The sequence below is a fragment of the Strix aluco genome, unplaced genomic scaffold (genome assembly GCF_031877795.1).
Source record: "Strix aluco isolate bStrAlu1 unplaced genomic scaffold, bStrAlu1.hap1 HAP1_SCAFFOLD_170, whole genome shotgun sequence".
Lineage (NCBI taxonomy): Eukaryota > Metazoa > Chordata > Aves > Strigiformes > Strigidae > Strix > Strix aluco.
In genome coordinates this window covers 31,402-47,698 of record NW_027436592.1, presented here as the reverse complement: position 1 = coordinate 47,698, position 16,297 = coordinate 31,402, and the positions used below count along the sequence as shown (strand labels likewise).

At 51.1% G+C, this 16,297-nt stretch overlaps 2 pseudogenes; both read left to right on the top strand.

Moving 5' to 3' along the window:
• The first annotated feature begins 10 nt into the window (after positions 1 to 10).
• On the top strand, positions 11 to 3,706 carry LOC141919042 (uncharacterized; annotated as a pseudogene).
• Positions 3,707 to 5,423: 1,717 nt separating this feature from the next.
• Positions 5,424 to 16,185, top strand: LOC141919041 (uncharacterized; annotated as a pseudogene).
• Positions 16,186 to 16,297: the final 112 nt, after the last annotated feature.

Here is a 16,297-nt window from a genome sequence, read left to right as displayed (position 1 = left end):
TAGGAAGAGGAGAGAGGAGGAAAAGAGAGAAAAAGTAGAGAGGAGGAAGAGGAGGAGGAAAAGAGAGGAGAAAGAGAGAGGAGGAAGAGAGAGGAGGAAAAGAGATGAGGAAGAGAGAGGAAGAGGAGAGAGGAGGAAGATAGAGGAGGAAGAGAGAGGAGGAAGAGAGAGAAAGAGGAGAGAGGAGGAGAGACAGGAAAAGAGAGGAGGAAGAGAGAGGAGGACGAGAGAGGAGGAAGAGAGAGGATAAGGAGATAGGAGAAAGAGAGAGGAGGAAGAGAGACGAAGAGGAGAGAGTAGGAATAGATTGGAGGAAAAGAGAGGAAGAGGAGAGAGGAGGAAAAGAGAGAAAAAGGAGAGAGGAGGAAGAGGAGGAGGAAAAGAGAGAAGAAAGAGAGAAGAGGAAAAGAGAGGAGGAAGAGAGAGGAAGACGAAAGAGGAGGAGGAGAGAGGAGGGAAAGTGAGGAGGAAGGGAGAGGAAGAGGAGAGTGAATGAGGAGAGAGGAGGAAGAGAGAGGAGGAAGAGAGAGGAAGAGGAGAGAGAAGGAAGAGAGAGGAGGAAAAGAGAGGTGGAAGAGAGAGGAAGAGGAGAGAGGAGGAGGAGAGGGGAGGAAAATAGAGGAGGAAGAGAGAGGAGGAAGAGAGCGGAGGAAGAGGAGGAGGAAAGGAGAGGAGGAAGAGAGAGGGTGAAGAGAGAGGAAGAGGAGAGAGGTGGAGTAGAGAGGAGGAAGAGACAGGAGAAAAAGAGAGGAGGAAGAGAGAGGAGGAAGAGAGAGGAAGAAGAGAGAGGAGGAAGAGAGATGAGGAAGAGAGAGGAGGAAAAGAGAGGAGGAAGAGGGAGGAGGAAGTGAGAGGAACAGGAGAAAGGAGGTAGAGAGAGGAGGAATAGTGAGGAGGAAGAGAGAGGAGGAAGAGAGAGGAAGAGGAGAGAGGAGGAAGAGAGAGGAGGATGAGAGAGGAGGAAAAGAGGAGAGGAAGAGATAGGAGGAAGAGAGAGGAGGAAGAGAGAGGAAGAGGAGAGAGGAGGAAGAGACAGGAGGAGAAGAGATGAGGACGAGAGAGGAAGAGGAGAGAGAAGGAAGAGAGAGGAGGTAAAGAGAGGTGGAAGAGAGAGGAAGAGGAGAGAGGAGGAGGAGAGGGGACGAAAATAGAGGAGGAAGAGAGAGGAGGAAGAGAGACGAAAAGGATAAAGGAGGAAGAGGAGTTGGAAAAGAGAGGAAGAAGAGAGAGGAGGAAGAGAGAGGAGGATGAGAGAGGAAAAGGAGAGACGAGGAAATGAGAGGAGGAAGAGAGAGGAGGAAGAGAGAGGAGGAAAAGAGGGGAGGAAGAGATAGGAGGAAGAGAGAGGAGGAAGAGAGAGGAAGAGGAGAGAGGAGGAAGAGAGAGTAGGAAGAGAGAGGTAAATAAGAGAGGAGGAAGAGAGAGGAGGAAGAGAGAGGATGAATAGAGAGTAAGAGGAGAGAGGAGTAAGAGAGAGGAGTAAGAGAAAGGAAAAGGAGAAACAAGGAAATGTGAGGAGGAAAAGAGAGGAGAAAGAGACATGAGGAAGAGAGAGGAAGAGGAGAGAGGAGGAAGAGAGAGGAGGAAGAGAGAGGAAGAGGAGAGGAGGAGGAGAGGGGAGGAAAATAGCGGAGGAAGAGAGAGGAGGAAGAGAGAGGAAGAGGAGAGAGGAGGAGGAGAGGGGAGGAAAATAGAGGAGAAGAGAGAGGAGGAGAGAGAAGAGGAAGAGAGAGGAGGAAGAGAGATGAGGAAGAGAGAGGAAGAGGAGAGAGGAGGAAGAGAGAGGAGGAAAAGAGATAAGGAAGAGAGAGGAAGAGGAGAGAGGAGGAAGATAGAGGAGGACGAGAGAGGAGGAAGAGAGAGGAAAAGGAGAGAGGAGGAAGAGAGAGGAGGAAGAGAGACGAAGAGGAGAGAGTAGGAAGAGAGAGGAGGAAGAGAGAGGAAGAGGAGAGAGGAGGAAGAGAGAGGAAGAGGAGAGTGGAGGAAGAGAGAGGAGGAAAAGAGATGTGGAAGGGAGAGGATGAGGAGAGAGGAGGAGGAGAGGGGAGGAAAATAGAGGAGGAAGAGAGAGGAGGAAGAGAGAGGAAGAGGAGAGAGGAGGAAGAGAGAGGAAGAGGAGAGTGGAGGCTGAGAGAGGAGGAAGAGAGAGGAGGAAGCGTGTAGGAGGAAGAGAGAGGAAGAGGAGAGAGGGGGAGGAGAGAGGAGGAAGAGAGAGGCAAAGGAGAGAGGAGGAAGAGAAAGGAGGAAGAGAGAGGAGGAAGAAAGAAGAGGAAGAGAGAGGAGGAGGAGAGAGGAGGAAGAGAGAGGAGGAAGAGAGACGAAGAGGAGAGAGTAGGAATAGAATGGAGGAAAAGAGAGGAAGAGGAGAGAGGAGGAAAAGAGAGAAAAAGGAGACAGGAGGAAGAGGAGGATGAAAAGAGAGGAGGAAGAGAGAGGAGGAAGAGAGACGAGGAACAGAGAGGAGGAAGAGAGAGGAAGACGAAAGAGGAGGAGGACAGAAGTAGAAAAGTGAGGAGGAAGAGAGAGGAAGAGGAGAGAGGAGGAAGAGAGAGGAGGAAAAGACATGAGGAATAGAAAGGAGGAAGAGAGAGGTGGAAAAGACGGTAGGAAGAGAGAGGAAGAGGAGGAGAGGAGGAGGAGAGGGGAGGAAAACAGAGGAGGAAGACAGAGGAGGAAGAGAGAGGAAGAGGAGAGAGGAGGAAGAGAGAGGAAGAGGAGAGTGGACGAAGAGTGAGGAGGAAGAGAGAGGAGGAAGAGAGAGGAGGAGGAGAGAGGAAGAGGAGAGAGGAGGAAGAAAAGGAGGAAGAGAGAGGAGGAAGAGAGAAGAGGAAGAGAGAGGAGGAAGCGTGAGGAGGAAGAGAGAGGAAGAGGAGAGAGGGGGATGAGAGAGGAGGAAGAGAGAGGCAAAGGAGAGAGGAGGAAGAGAAAGGAGGAAGAGAGAGGAGGAGAGAGAAGAGGAAGAGAGAGGAGGAAGAGAGAGGAGGAAGAGAGAGGAAGAGGAGAGAGGAGGAACAGAGAAGAGTAAAAGACATGAGGAAGAGAGAGGAGGAAGAGAGAGGAGGAAGAGAGACGAAGAGGAGAGAGTAGGAATAGAGTGGAGAAAAAGAGAGGAAGAGGAGAGAGGAGGAAAAGAGAGAAAAAGGAGAGAGGAGGAAGACGAGGAGGAAAAGAGAGGAGAAAGAGAGAGGAGGAAGAGAGAGGAGGAAGAGAGAGGAAGAGGAGAGAGGAGGAATAGAGAGGAGGAAGAGAGAGGAGGAAGAGAGAGGAGGAAGCGTGAGGAGGAAGAGAGAGGAAGAGGAGAGAGGAGTAGGAGAGAGGAGGAACAGAGAGGAAGAGGAGAGTGGAGGAAAAGAGAGGAGGAAGAGATAGGAGTAAGAGAGAGGCAGAGGAGAGAGGAGGAGGAGAGGAGGAGAAGAGAGAGGAGGAAAAGAGCAGAAAGAGAGAGGAAGAGGAGAGAGAAGGAAGAGAGAGGAGGAAAATAGAGGAGGAAGAGAGAGGAGCAAGAGAGCGGAGGAAAAGGAGGAGGAAAAGAGAGGAGGAAGAGAGAGGAGGAGGTGAGAGGGGGAGGAGAGAGGAAGAAGAGACAGGAGAAAAAGAGAGGAGGAAGAGAGAGGAGGAAGAGAGAAGAGGAAGAGAGAGGAGGGAGAGAGATGAGGAAGAGAGAGGAAGAGGAGAGAGGAGGAAGAGAGAGGAGGAAAAGAGATAAGGAAGAGAGAGGAAGAGGAGAGAGGAGGATATAGAGGAGGAAGAGATAGGAGGAAGAGAGAGAAAGAGGAGATGGGAGGAGAGACAGTAAAAGAGAGGAGAAGAGAGAGGAGGACGACAGAGGAGGAAGAGAGAGGAAAAGGAGAGAGGAGGAAGAGAGAGGAGGAAGAGAGACGAAGAGGAGAGAGTAGGAAGAGAGTGGAGGAAAAGAGAGGAAGAGGAGAGAGGAGGAAAAGAGAGAAAAAGGAGAGAGGAGGAAGAGGAGGAGGAAAAGAGAGGAGAAAGAGAGAGGAGGAAGAGAGAGGAGGAAGAGAGAGGAGGAAGAGAGAGGAAGACGAAAGAGGAGGAGGAGAGAGGAGGAAAAGTGAGGAGGAAGAGAGAGGAAGAGGAGAGAGGAGGAAGTGAGAGGAGGAAAAGGGAGGTGGAAGAGAGAGGAAGAGGAGAGAGGAGGAGTAGAGGTGAGGAAATAGAGGAGGAAGAGAGAGGAGGAAGAGAGAGGAAGAGAAGAGATGAGGACGAGAGAGGAAGAGGAGAGAGAAGGAAGAGAGAGGAGAAAAGAGAGGTGGAAGAGAGGAAGTGGAGAGAGGAGGAGGAGAGGGGAGGAAAATAGAGGAGGAAGAGAGAGGAGGAAGAGAGAGGAAGAGGAGAGAGGAGGAAGAGAGAGGAAGAGGAGAGTGGAGGAAGAGAGAGGAGGAGGTGAGAGGAGGCTGAGAGAGGAGGAAGAGAGAAGAGGAAGCGTGAGGAGGAAGAGAGAGGAAGAGGAGAGAGGGGGAGGAGAGAGGAGGAAGAGAGAGGCAAAGGAGAGAGGAGGAAGAGATAGGAGGAAGAGAGAGGAGGAAGAGAGAAGAGGAAGAGAGAGGAGGAAGAGAGAGGAGGAAGAGAGACGAAGAGGAGAGAGTAGGAATAGAGTGGAGGAAAAGAGAGGACGAGGAGAGAGGAGGAAAAGAGAGAAAAAGGAGAGAGGAGGAAGAGGAGATGGAAAAGAGAGGAGAAAGAGAGAGGAGGAAGAGAGAGGAGGAAGAGAGAGGAAGACGAAAGAGGAGGAGGAGAGAGGAGGAAAAGTCAGGAAGAAGAGAGAGGAAGAGCAGAGAGGAGGAGTAGAGGGGAGGAAAATATAGGAGGAAGAGAGAGGATGAAGAGAGCAGAGAAAGAGGAGGACGAAAGGAGAGGAGGAAGAGAGAGTAGGAAGAGAGAGGAAGAGGAAAGAGGAGGAAGTGAGAGGAGGAAGAGAGAGGTGGAAGAGAGAGGAGGAAGTCTGAGGAGGAAGAGAGAGGAAGAGGAGAGAGGGGGATGAGAGAGGAGGAAGAGACAGGAGGAAGAGAGAGGAGGAATAGAGAGGAAGAGGAAAGAGGAGTAGGAGAGACGAGGAAGAGAGAGGAAGAGGAGAGTGGAGGAAAAGAGAGGATCAAGAGATAGGAGTAAGAGAGAGGCAGAGGAGAGAGGAGGAGGAGAGAGGAGGAAGAGAGAGCAGGAAAAGAGACGAGGACGAGAGAGGAGGAGGAGAGAGAAGGAAGAGAGAGGAGGTAAAGAGAGGTGGAAGAGAGAGCTAGAGGAGAGAGGAGGAGGAGAGGGCAGGAAAATAGAGGAGGAAGAGAGAGGAGGAAGAGAGCGGCGGAAAAGGAGGAGGAAATGAGAGGAGGAAGAGAGAGGAGGAAGAGAGAGGAGGAAGAGAGAGGAAGAGGAGAGAGGGAGAGGAGAGAGGAGGAAGAGACAGGACAAAAAGAGAGGGGGAAGAGAGAGGAGGTAGAGAGAAGAGGAAGAGAGAGGAGGAAGAGAGATGAGGAAGAGAGAGGAAGAGGAGAGAGGAGGAAGAGAGAGGAGAAAAAGAGATAAGGAAGAGAGAGGAAGAGGGGAGAGGAGGAAGATAGAGGAGGAAGAGAGAGGAGGAAGAGAGAGAAAGAGGAGATGGGAGGAGAGACAGGAAAAGAGAGGAGGAAGAGAGAGGAGGACGAGAGAGGAGAAAGAGAGAGGAAAAGGAGAGAGGAGGAAGAGAGAGGAGGAAGAGAGACGAAGAGGAGAGAGTAGGAACAGTGTGGAGGAAAACAGGGGAAGAGGAGAGAGGAGGAAATAGAGGAAAAGGAGAGAGGAGGAAGAGGAGGAGGAAAAGAGAGGAGAAAGAGAGAGGAGGAAGAGAGACGAGGAAAAGAGAGGAGGAAGAGAGAGGAAGACGAAAGAGGAGGAGTACAGAGGTAGAAAAGTGAGGAGGAAGAGAGAGGAAGAGGAGAGAAAAGGAAGAGAGAGGAGGAAAAGAGAGATGGAAGAGAGAGGAAGAGGGGAGAGGAGCAGGAGAGGGGAGGAAAATAGAGGAGGAAGAGAGAGGAGGAAGAGAGCTGAGGAAGAGAGAGGAAGAGGAGAGAGGAGGAAGTGAGAGGAGGAAGAGAGTGGAGGAAGAGAGAGAAAGAGGAGATGGGAGGAGAGACAGGAAAAGAGAGGAGGAAGAGAGAGGAGGACGAGAGAGGAGGAAGAGAGAGGAAAAGGAGAGAGGATGAAGAGAGAGGAGGAAGAGAGACGAAGAGGAGAGAGTAGGAATAGAGTGGAGGAAAAGAGAGGAAGAGGAGAGAGGAGGAAAAGAGAGAAAAAGGAGAGAGGAGGAAGAGGAGGAGGAAAAGAGAGGAGTAAGAGAGAGGAGGAAGAGAGAGGAGGAAGAGAGAGAAGGAAGAGAGAGGAAGACGAAAGAGGAGGAGGAGAGAGGAGGAAAAGTGAGGAGGAAGAGAGAGGAAGAGGAGAGAGGAGGAAGAGAGAGGAGGAGAAGAGATGAGGACGAGAGAGGAGGAAGAGAGAGAAGGAAGAGAGAGGAGGAAAAGAGAGGTGGAAGAGAGAGGATGAGGAGAGAGGAGGAGTAGAGGGGAGGAAAATAGAGGAGGAAGAGAGAGGAGGAAGAGAGCGGAGGAAGAGGAGGAGGAAAGGAGAGGAGGAAGAGAGAGGAGGAAGAGTGAGGGGAAGAGAGAGGAAGAGTAGAGAAGGGGAGGTATGAGGAGGAAGAGACAGGAGTAAAAGAGAGGGGGAAGAGAGAAGAGGAAGAGAGAAGAGGTAGAGAGAGGAGGAGAGAGATGAGGAAGAGAGAGGAGGAAAAGAGAGGAGGACGAGGGAGGAGGAAGTGAGAGGAAGAAGAGAAAGGAGGAAGAGAGAGGAGGAAGAGTGAGGAGGAAGAGAGAGGAGGAAGAGAGAGGAAGAGGAGAGAGGATGAAGAGAGAGGAGGAAGAGAGAGGAAAAGGAGAGACGAGGAAATGAGAGGAGGAAGAGAGAGGAGGAAGAGAGAGGAGGAACAGAGGGGAGGAAGAGATCGGAGGAAGAGAGAGGAGGAATAGAGAGTAAGAGGAGAGAGGAGTAAGAGAGAGGAGGAAGAGAGAGGAAAAGGAGACAGGATGAAGAGGATGAGGAAAAGAGAAGAGGAAGAGAGAGGAGGAAGAGAGAGGAGGAAGAGTGAGAAAAAGGAGACAGGAGGAAAAGAGTGGAGGAAGAGAGAGGAGGAAGAGAGAGGATGAAGAGAGAGGAGGAAGACAGACGAGGAAGAGAGAGGAGGAATAGAGAGGAAGAGGAAAGATGAGTAGGAGAGAGGAGGAAGAGAGAGGAAGAGGAGAGTGGAGGAAAAGAGAGGATGAAGAGATAGGAGTAAGAGAGAGGCAGAGGAGAGAGGAGGAAGAGAGAGGAGGAAGAGAGAGGAGGAAAAGAGATGAGGACGAGAGAGGAGGAGGAGAGAGAAGGAAGAGAGAGGAGGTAAAGTGAGGTGGAAGAGAGAGCTAGAGGAGAGAGGAGGAGGAGAGCGGAGGAAAATAGAGGAGGAAGAGAGAGGAGGAAGAGAGCGGAGGAAAAGGAGGAGGAAAAGAGAGGAGGAAGAGAGAGGAGGAAGAGAGAGGAGGAAGAGAGAGGAAGAGGAGAGAGGGGGAGGAGAGAGGAGGAAGAGACAGGACAAAAAGAGAGGGGGAAGAGAGAGGAGGAAGAGAGAAGAGGAAGAGAGAGGAGGAAGAGAGATGAGGAAGAGAGAGGAAGAGGAGAGAGGAGGAAGAGAGAGGAGAAAAAGAGATAAGGAAGAGAGAGGAAGAGGAGAGAGGAGGAAGATAGAGGAGGAAGAGAGAGGAGGAAGAGAGAGAAAGAGGAGATGGGAGGAGAGACAGGAAAAGAGAGGAGGAAGAGAGAGGAGGACGAGAGAGGAGAAAGAGAGAGGAAAAGGAGAGAGGAGGAAGAGTGAGGAGGAAGAGAGACGAAGAGGAGAGAGTAGGAACAGAGTGGAGGAAAACAGGGGAAGAGGAGAGAGGAGGAAAAGAGAGAAAAAGGACAGAGGAGGAAGAGGAGTAGGAAAAGAGAGGAGAAAGAGAGAGGAGGAAGAGAGACGAGGAAAAGAGAGGAGGAAGAGAGAGGAAGACGAAAGACGAGGAGGACAGAGGTAGAAAAGTGAGGAGGAAGAGAGAGGAAGAGGAGAGAGAAGGAAGATAGAGGAGGAAAAGAGAGATGGAAGAGAGAGGAAGAGGGGAGAGGAGCAGGAGAGGGGAGGAAAATAGAGGAGGAAGAGAGAGGAGGAAGAGAGCTGAGGAAGAGAGAGGAAGAGGACTGTGGAGGAAGTGAGAGGAGGAAGAGAGAGGATGAAGAGAGAGGAGGAAGTGTGAGGTGGAAGAGAGAGGAAGAGGAGAGAGGGGGAGGAGAGAGGAGGAAGAGACAGGAGGAAGAGAGAAGAGGAATAGAGAGGAAGAGGAAAGAGTGTAGGAGAGAGGAGGAAGAGAGAGGAACAGGAGAGTGGAGGAAAAGAGAGGATGAAGAGATAGGAGTGAGAGGCAGAGGAGTGAAGAGAAGGAGAGAGGATGAAGAGAGAGGAGGAAAAGAGATGAGGACGAGAGAGGAGGAGGAGAGAGAAGGAAGAGAGAGGAGGAAAAGAGAGGTGGAAGAGAGAGGAAGAGGAGAGAGGAGGAGGAGAGGGGAGGAAAATAGAGGAGGAAGAGAGAGGAGGAAGAGAGCGGAGGAAAGGGAGGAGGAAAAGAGAGGAGGAAGAGAGAGGAGGAAGAGAGAGGAGGAAGAGAGAGGAAGAAGAGAGAGGGGGAGGAGAGAGGAGGAAGAGAGACGAAGAGGAGTGAGTAGGAATAGAGTGGAGGAAAAGAGAGGAAGAGGAGAGAGGAGGAAAAGAGAGAAAAAGGAGAGAGGAGGAAGAGGAGGAGGAAAAGACAGGAGGAAGAGAGAGGAGGAAGAGAGAGGAGGAAGTGAGATGAGGAAGAGAGAGGAGGAGAAGAGATGAGGACGAGAGAGGAAGAGGAGAGAGAAGGAAGAGAGAGGAGGAAAAGAGAGGTGGAAGAGAGAGGAAGAGGAGTGTGGAGGAGTAGAGGGGAGGAAAATAGAGGAGGAAGAGAGAGGAGGAATAGAGCGGAGGAAGAGGAGGATGAAAGGAGAGGAGGAAGAGAGAGGAGGAAGAGAAAGGGGGAAGAGAGAGGAAGAGGAGAGAGGAGGAAGAGAGAGGTAAATGAGAGAGGAGGAAGAGAGAGGAGGAAGAGAGAGGAGGAATAGAGAGGAAGAGGAAAGAGGAGTAGGAGAGAGGAGGAAGAGAGAGGAAGAGGAGAGTGGAGGAAAAGAGAGGATGAAGAGATAGGAGTAAGAGAGAGGCAGAGGAGAGAGGAGGAAGAGAGAGGAGGAAGAGAGAGGAGGAAAAGAGATGAGGACGAGAGAGGAGGAGGAGAGAGAAGGAAGAGAGAGGAGGTAAAGAGAGGTGGAAGAGAGAGCTAGAGGAGAGAGGAGGAGAGGGGAGGAAAATAGAGGAGGAAGAGAGAGGAGGAAGAGAGCGGAGGAAAAGGAGGAGGAAAAGAGAGGAGGAAGAGAGAGGAGGAAGAGAGAGGAGGAAGAGAGAGGAAGAGGAGAGAGGGGAGGAGAGAGGAGGAAGAGACAGGAGAAAAAGAGAGGGGGAAGAGAGAGGAGGAAGAGAGAAGAGGAAGAGAGAGGAGGAAGAGAGATGAGGAAGAGAGAGGAAGAGGAGAGAGGAGGAAGAGAGAGGAGAAAAAGAGATAAGGAAGAGAGAGGAAGTGGAGAGAGGAGGAAGATAGAGGAGGAAGAGATAGGAGGAAGAGAGAGAAAGAGGAGATGGGAGGAGAGACAGAAAAAGAGAGGAGGAAGAGAGAGGAGGACGAGAGAGGAGGAAGAGAGAGGAAAAGGAGAGAGGAGGAAGAGAGAGGAGGAAGAGAGACGAAGAGGAGAGAGTAGGAACAGAGTGGAGGTAAAGAGAGGAAGAGGAGAGAGGAGGAAAAGAGAGAAAAAGGAGAGAGCAGGAAGAGTAGGAGGAAAAGAGAGGAGAAAGAGAGGAGGAAGAGAGAGGAGGAAAAGAGAGGAGGAAGAGAGAGGAAGATGAAAGAGGAGGAGTACAGAGGTAGAAAACTGAGGAGGAAGAGAGAGGAATAGGAGAGAGGAGGAAGAGAGAGGAGGAAAAGACATGAGGAAGAGAGAGGAGGAAGAGAGAGGAGGAAGAGAGACGAAGAGGAGAGAGTAGGAATAGAGTGGAGGAAAAGAGAGGAAGAGGAGAGAGGAGGAAAAGAGAGAAAAAGGAGAGAGGAGGAAGAGGAGGAGGAAAAGAGAGGAGAAAGAGAGAGGAGGAAGAGAGACGAGGAAAAGAGAGGAGGAAGAGAGAGGAAGACGAAAGACGAGGAGGACAGAGGTAGAAAAGTGAGGAGGAAGAGAGAGGAAGAGAAGAGAGAAGGAAGAGAGAGGAGGAAAAGAGAGATGGAAGAGAGAGGAAGAGGGGAGAGGAGCAGTAGAGGGGAGGAAAATAGAGGAGGAAGAGAGAGGAGGAAGAGAGCGGAGGAAGAGGAGGAGGAAAAGAGAGGAGGAAGAGAGAGGAGGAAGAGAGAGAGTAGGAAGAGAGAGGAAGAGGAGAGATGAGGAAGTGAGAGGAGGAAGAGAGAGGATGAAGAGAGAGGAGGAAGTGTGAGGTGGAAGAGAGGAAGAGGAGAGAGGGGGAGGAGAGAGGAGGAAGAGACAGGAGAAAAAGAGAATGGGAAGAGAGAGGAGGAAGAGAGAAGAGGAAGAGAGAGGAGGAAGAGAGATGAGGAAAAGAGAGGAAGCGGAGAGAGGAGGAAGAGAGAGCAGAAAAAGAGATAAGGAAGAGAGAGGAAGAGGAGAGAGGAGGAAGATAGAGGAGGAAGAGAGAGGAGGAAGAGAGAGAAAGAGGAGATGGGAGGTGAGACAGGAAAAGAGAGGAGGAAGAGAGAGGAGGACGAGAGAGGAGGAAGAGAGAGGAAAAGGAGAGAGGAGGAAGAGAGAGGAGGAAGAGAGAGGGGGAAGAGAGAGGAAGAGGAGAGAGGGGGAGGAGACAGGAGGAAGAGACAGGAGAAAAAGAGAGGAGGAAGAGAGAGGAGGAAGAGAGAAGAGGAAGAGAGAGGAGGAAGAGAGATAAGGAAGAGAGAGGAGGAAAAGAGAGGAGGAAGAGGGAGGAGGAAGTGAGAGGAAGAGGAGAGAGGAGGAAGAGAGAGGAGGAAGACTGAGGAGGAAGAGAGAGGAGGAAGAGAGAGGAAGAGGAGAGAGGATGAAGAGAGAGGAGGAAGAGAGAGGAAAAGGATAAAGGAGGAAGAGGAGTTGGAAAAGAGAGGAGGAAGAGAGAGGAGGAAGAGAGAGGAGTATGAGAGAGGAAAAGTAGAGACGAGGAAATGAGAGGAGGAAGAGAGAGGAGGAAGAGAGAGGAGGAAAAGAGGGGAGGAAGAGATAGGAGGAAGAGAGAGGAGGAAGAGAGAGGTAAATGAGAGAGGAGGAAGAGAGAGGTAAATGAGAGAGGAGGAAGAGAGAGGAAGAGGAGAGTAGAGGAAAAGAGAGGATGAAGAGATAGGAGTAAGAGAGAGGCAGAGGAGAGAGGAGGAGGAGAGAGGAGGAAGAGAGAGGAGGAAAAGAGATGAGGACGAGAGAGCAGGAACAGACAGAAGGAAGAGAGAGGAGGAAAAGAGAGGTGGAAGAGAGAGGAAGAGGAGAGAGGAGGAGGAGAGGGGAGGAAAATAAAGGAGGAAGAGAGAGGTTGAAGAGAGCGGAGGAAAAGGAGGAGGAAAAGAGAGGAGGAAGAGAGAGGAGGAAGACAGAGGAAGAGGAGAGAGAAGGAAGAGAGAGGAAAAGGGGAGAGGAGGAAGAGAGAGGAGGAAAAGAGAGGAGGAAGACAGAGGAGGAAGAGAGATGAGGAAGAGAGAGGAGGGAGAGAGAGGAGGAAGAGAGAGGTGGAAGACAGTGGAAGAGGAGAGAGAAGGAAGACAGAGGAGGTAGAGAGTAGAGAAAGAGAGAGAAAAAAGAGACAGGAGGAAGTGAGAGAAGGAAGAGAGAGGAGGAAGAGAGAGGAGGAAGAGAGAGGAGGAAGAGAGAGGAGGAAGAGAGGAAAAGGAGAGAGTAGGAAAAGTGAAGAGGAAGAGAGAGGGGGAAGAGAGATGTGGAAGGGAGAGGAAGAGGAGAGAGGAGGAAAAGAGAAAAGGAAGAGAGAGGAAGAAGAGAGAGGAGGAAGAGAGAGGAGGAAGAGAGAGGAGGAAGAGAGGAAAAGGAGAGAGGAGGAAAAGTGAGGAGGAAGAGAGAGCAGGAAGAGGGATGTGGAAGGGAGAGGAATTGGAGAGAGGAGGAAAAGAGAAAAGGAAGAGAGAGGAGGAAGAGAGAGGAGGAAGAGAGAGGAGGGGTAGAGAGGAGGAAGATAGAGTAGGAAGATAGAGGAGGAAGAGAGAGGAGGAAGAGAGAGGAGGAAGAGGAGGTGGAAGAGAAAGGAGGAAGAGGGAGGAGAAAGAGAGAGAAAGAGAAGAGAGGAGGAAGAGAGAGGAGGAAGACAGAGGAGAAAGAGAGAGGATGAAGAGAGAGGAGAAAGAGAGAGGAGGAAGAGAGAGGAGGAAGAGAGAGGAAGAGGAGAGAGGAGGAAGACAGAGGAGGATGAGAGAGGAGGAAGAGAGAGGAGGAAGAGGGAGGAGAAAGAGAGTGGAGGAAGAGAGAGGAGGAAGAGAGAGGAGGAGGAGAGAGGAGGAAGACAGAGGAGGAAGAGAGAGGAGGAAGTTAAAGGAAAATGAGAGAGAAGGAAGAGAGAGGAAAAGGGGAGAGGAGGAAGAGAGAGGAGGAAAAGAGAGGCGGAAGAGAGAAGAGGAAGAGAGAGGGGGAAGAGAGAGGAGGAAGAGAGAGGAGGAAGAGAGAGGTGGAAAAAAGAGGAAGAGGAGAGAGGAGGAAGACAGAGGAGGAAGAGAGTGGAGGAAGTGAGAGGAAAAAGAGGAGGAAGAGAGAGGAGGAAGAGAGAGGAGGAAGAGAGAGGAGGAAGAGAGAGGAGGAAGAGAGAAAAAGGAGAGAGGAGGAAAAGTGAGGAGGAACAGATAGTAGGAAGAGAGAGGAGAAAGGGAGAGGAAGAGGAGAGAGGAGGAAAAGAGAAGAGGAAGAGAGAGGAGGAATAGAAAGGAGGAAGAGAGAGGAGGGATAGAGACGAGGAAGAGATAGGAGGAAGAGAGAGGAGGAAGAGAGAGGAGGAAGAGAGAGGAGAAAGAGAGAGGAAGAGAAGAGAGGAGGAAGAGAGAGGAGAAAGAGAGAGGAGGGGTAGATAGGAGGAAGAGAGAGGAGGAAGAGAGAGGAGGAAGAGAGAGGAGGAAGAGAGAAGAGGAAGAGAGAGGTAGAAGAGAGAGGAGGAAGAGAAAGGAGGAAGAGAGCGGAAGAGGAGAGAGGAGGAAAAGAGAAGAGGAAGAGAGAGGAGGAAGAGAGAGGAGGAAGAGAGAGGAGAAATAGAGAGGAGGAAGAGAGAGGTGGAAGAGAGAGGAGAAACAGAGAGGAGGAAGAGAGAGGGGGAAGACAGAGAAGGAAGAGAGAGGAGGGTTAGAGAGGAGGAAGTGAGAGGAGGAAGCGAGAGGAGGAAGAGAGAGGAGGAAGAGAGAGGAAGAGGAGAGAGGAGGAAAAGAGAAGAGGAAGAGAGAGGAGGAAGAGAGAGGAGGAAGGAGAGGAGGGGTAGAGAGGAGGAAGAGAGAGGAGGAAGAGAGAGGAGGAAGAGAGAGGAGGAAGAGAGAGGTGGAAGAGAAAGGAGGAAGAGGGAGGAGAAAGAGAGAGGAAGAGAAGAGAGGAGGAAGAGAGAGGAGGAAGAGAGAGGAGAAAGAGAAGACGAAGAGAGAGGAGGAAGAGAGAGGAAGAGGAGAGAGGAGGAAAAGAGAAGAGGAAGAGAGAGGAGGAAGAGAGAGGAGGAAGAGAGAGGAGGGGTAGAGAGGAGGAAGCGAGAGGAGGAAGAGAGAGGAGGAAGAGAGAGGAGGAAGAGAGAGGAGTAAGAGAGAGGTGGAAGAGAAAGGAGGATGAGGGAGGAGAAAGAGAGTGGAAGAGAAGAGAGGAGGAAGAGAGAGGAGGAAGAGAGAGGAGAAAGAGAGAGGAGGAAGAGAGAGGAGGAAGAGAGAGGAAGAGGAGAGAGGAGGAAAAGAGAAGAGGAAGAGAGAGGAGGAAGAGAGAGGAGGAAGAGAGAGGAGGGGTAGAGAGGAGGAAGCGAGAGGAGGAAGAGAGAGGAGGAGGAGAGAGGAGGAAGAGAGAGGAGGAAGAGAGAGGAAGAGGAGAGAGGAGGAAAAGAGAAGAGGAAGAGTGAGGAGGAAGAGGGAGGTGGAAGACAGAGGAAGAGGAGAGAGAAGTAAGAGAGAGGAAAAGGGGAGAGGAGGAAGAGAGAGGAGGAAAAGAGGGAAGGAAGAGAGAGGAGGAAGAGAGATGAGGAAGAGAGAGGAGGAAGAGAGAGGAGGAAGAGAGAGGTGGAAGACAGAGGAAGAGGAGAGGGAAGGAAGACAGAGGAGGTAGAGAGTGGAGGAAGAGAGAGGAGAAAGAGAGAGGAGGAAGAGAGAAGAGGAAGCGAGAGGAGGAAGAGAGAGGAGGAAGAGAGAGGAGGAAGAGAGAGGAGGAAGAGAGGAAAAGGAGAGAGTAGGAAAAGTGAAGAGGAAGAGAGAGGGGGAAGAGAGATGTGGAAGGGAGAGGAAGAGGAGAGAGGAGGAAAAGAGAAAAGGAAGAGAGAGGAGGAAGAGAGAGGAGGAAGAGAGAAGAGGGGTAGAGAGGAGGAAGAGAGAGGAGGAAGAGAGAGGAGTAAGAGAGAGGAGGAAGAGAGGAGGAAGAGAGAGGAGGAAGAGAGAGGAGAAAGAGAGAGTAGGAAGAGAAAGGAAGAAGAGAGAGGAAGAGGAGAGACGAGGAAAAGAGAAGAGGAAGAGAGAGGAGGAAGAGAGAGGAGGAAGAGAGAGGAGGAAGAGAGAGGAGGAAGAGAGAGGAAGAGGAGAGAATAGAAAAAGAGAAGAGGAAGAGAGAGGGGGAAGAGAGAGGAGGAAGACAGAGGAAGAGGAGAGAGAAGGAAGAGAGAGGAAACGGGGAGAGGAGGAAGAGAGAGGAGGAAAAGAGAGGAGGAAGAGAGAGGAGGAAGAGAGATGAGGAAGAGAGAGGAGGAAGAGAGAGGAGGAAGAGAGAGGAGGAAGAGAGAGGTGGAAGACAGAGGAAGAGGAGAGAGAAGGAAGAGAGGAGAAAGAGAGAGGAGGAAGAGAGAGGAGGAAGAGAGAGGAGGAAAAGAGAGGAGGAAGACAGAGGAAGAGGAGAGAGAAGGAAGACAGAGGAGGAAGAGAGTGGAGGAAGAGAGAGGAAAAAGAGAGAGGAGGAAGAGAGAGGAGGAAGAGAGAGGAGGAAGAGGAAAAGGAGAGAGGAGGAAAAGTGAGGAGGAACAGAGAGAGCAGGAAGAGAGATGTGGAAGGGAGAGGAATTGGAGAGAGGAGGAAAAGAGAAAAGGAAGAGAGAGGAGGAAGAGAGAGGAGGAAGAGAGAGGAGGGGTAGAGAAGAGGAAGATTGAGGAGGAAGATAGAGGAGGAAGAGAGAGAAGGAAGAGAGAGGAGGAAGAGGAGGTGGAAGAGAAAGGAGGAAGAGGGAGGAGAAAGAGAGAGAAAGAGAAGAGAGGAGGAAGAGAGAGGAGGAAGAGAGAGGAGAAAGAGAGAGGAAGAGGAGAGAGGAGGAAGAGAGAGGAGTATGAGAGAGGATGAAGAGAGAGGAGGAAGAGGGAGGAGAAAGAGAGTGGAGGAAGACAGAGGAGGAAGAGAGAGGAGGAAGAGAAAGGAAAATGAGAGAGAAGGAAGAGAGAGGAAAATGGGAGACGAGGAAGAGAGAGGAGGAAAAGAGAGGCGGAAGAGAGAGGAGGAAGAGAGAGGAGGAAGAGAGAGGAAGAGGATAGAGGAGGAAAAGAGAAGAGGAAGAGAGAGGAGGAAGAGAGAGGAGGAAGAGAGAGGAGAAATAGAGAGGAGGAAGAGAGAGGAGGAAGACAGAGAAGGTAGAGAGAGGAGGGTTAGAGAGGAGGAAGCGAGAGGAGGAAGCGAGAGGAGGAAGAGAGAGGAGGAAGAGAGAGGAGGAAGAGAGAGGAAGAGGAGAGAGGAGGAAAAGAGAAGAGGAAGAGAGAGGAGGGAGAGAGAGGAGGAAGAGAGAGGAGGAAGAGAGAGGAGGAAGAGAGAGGAGGAAGAGAGCGGTGGAAGAGAAAGGAGGAATAGGGAGGAGAAAGAGAGAGGAAGAGAAGAGAGGAGGAATAGAGAGGAGGAAGAGAGAGGAGGAAGAGAGAGGAAGAGGAGAGAGGAGGAAAAGAGAAGAGGAAGAGAGAGGAGGAAGAGGGAGGTGGAAGACAGAGGAAGAGGAGAGAGAAGGAAGAGAGAGGAAA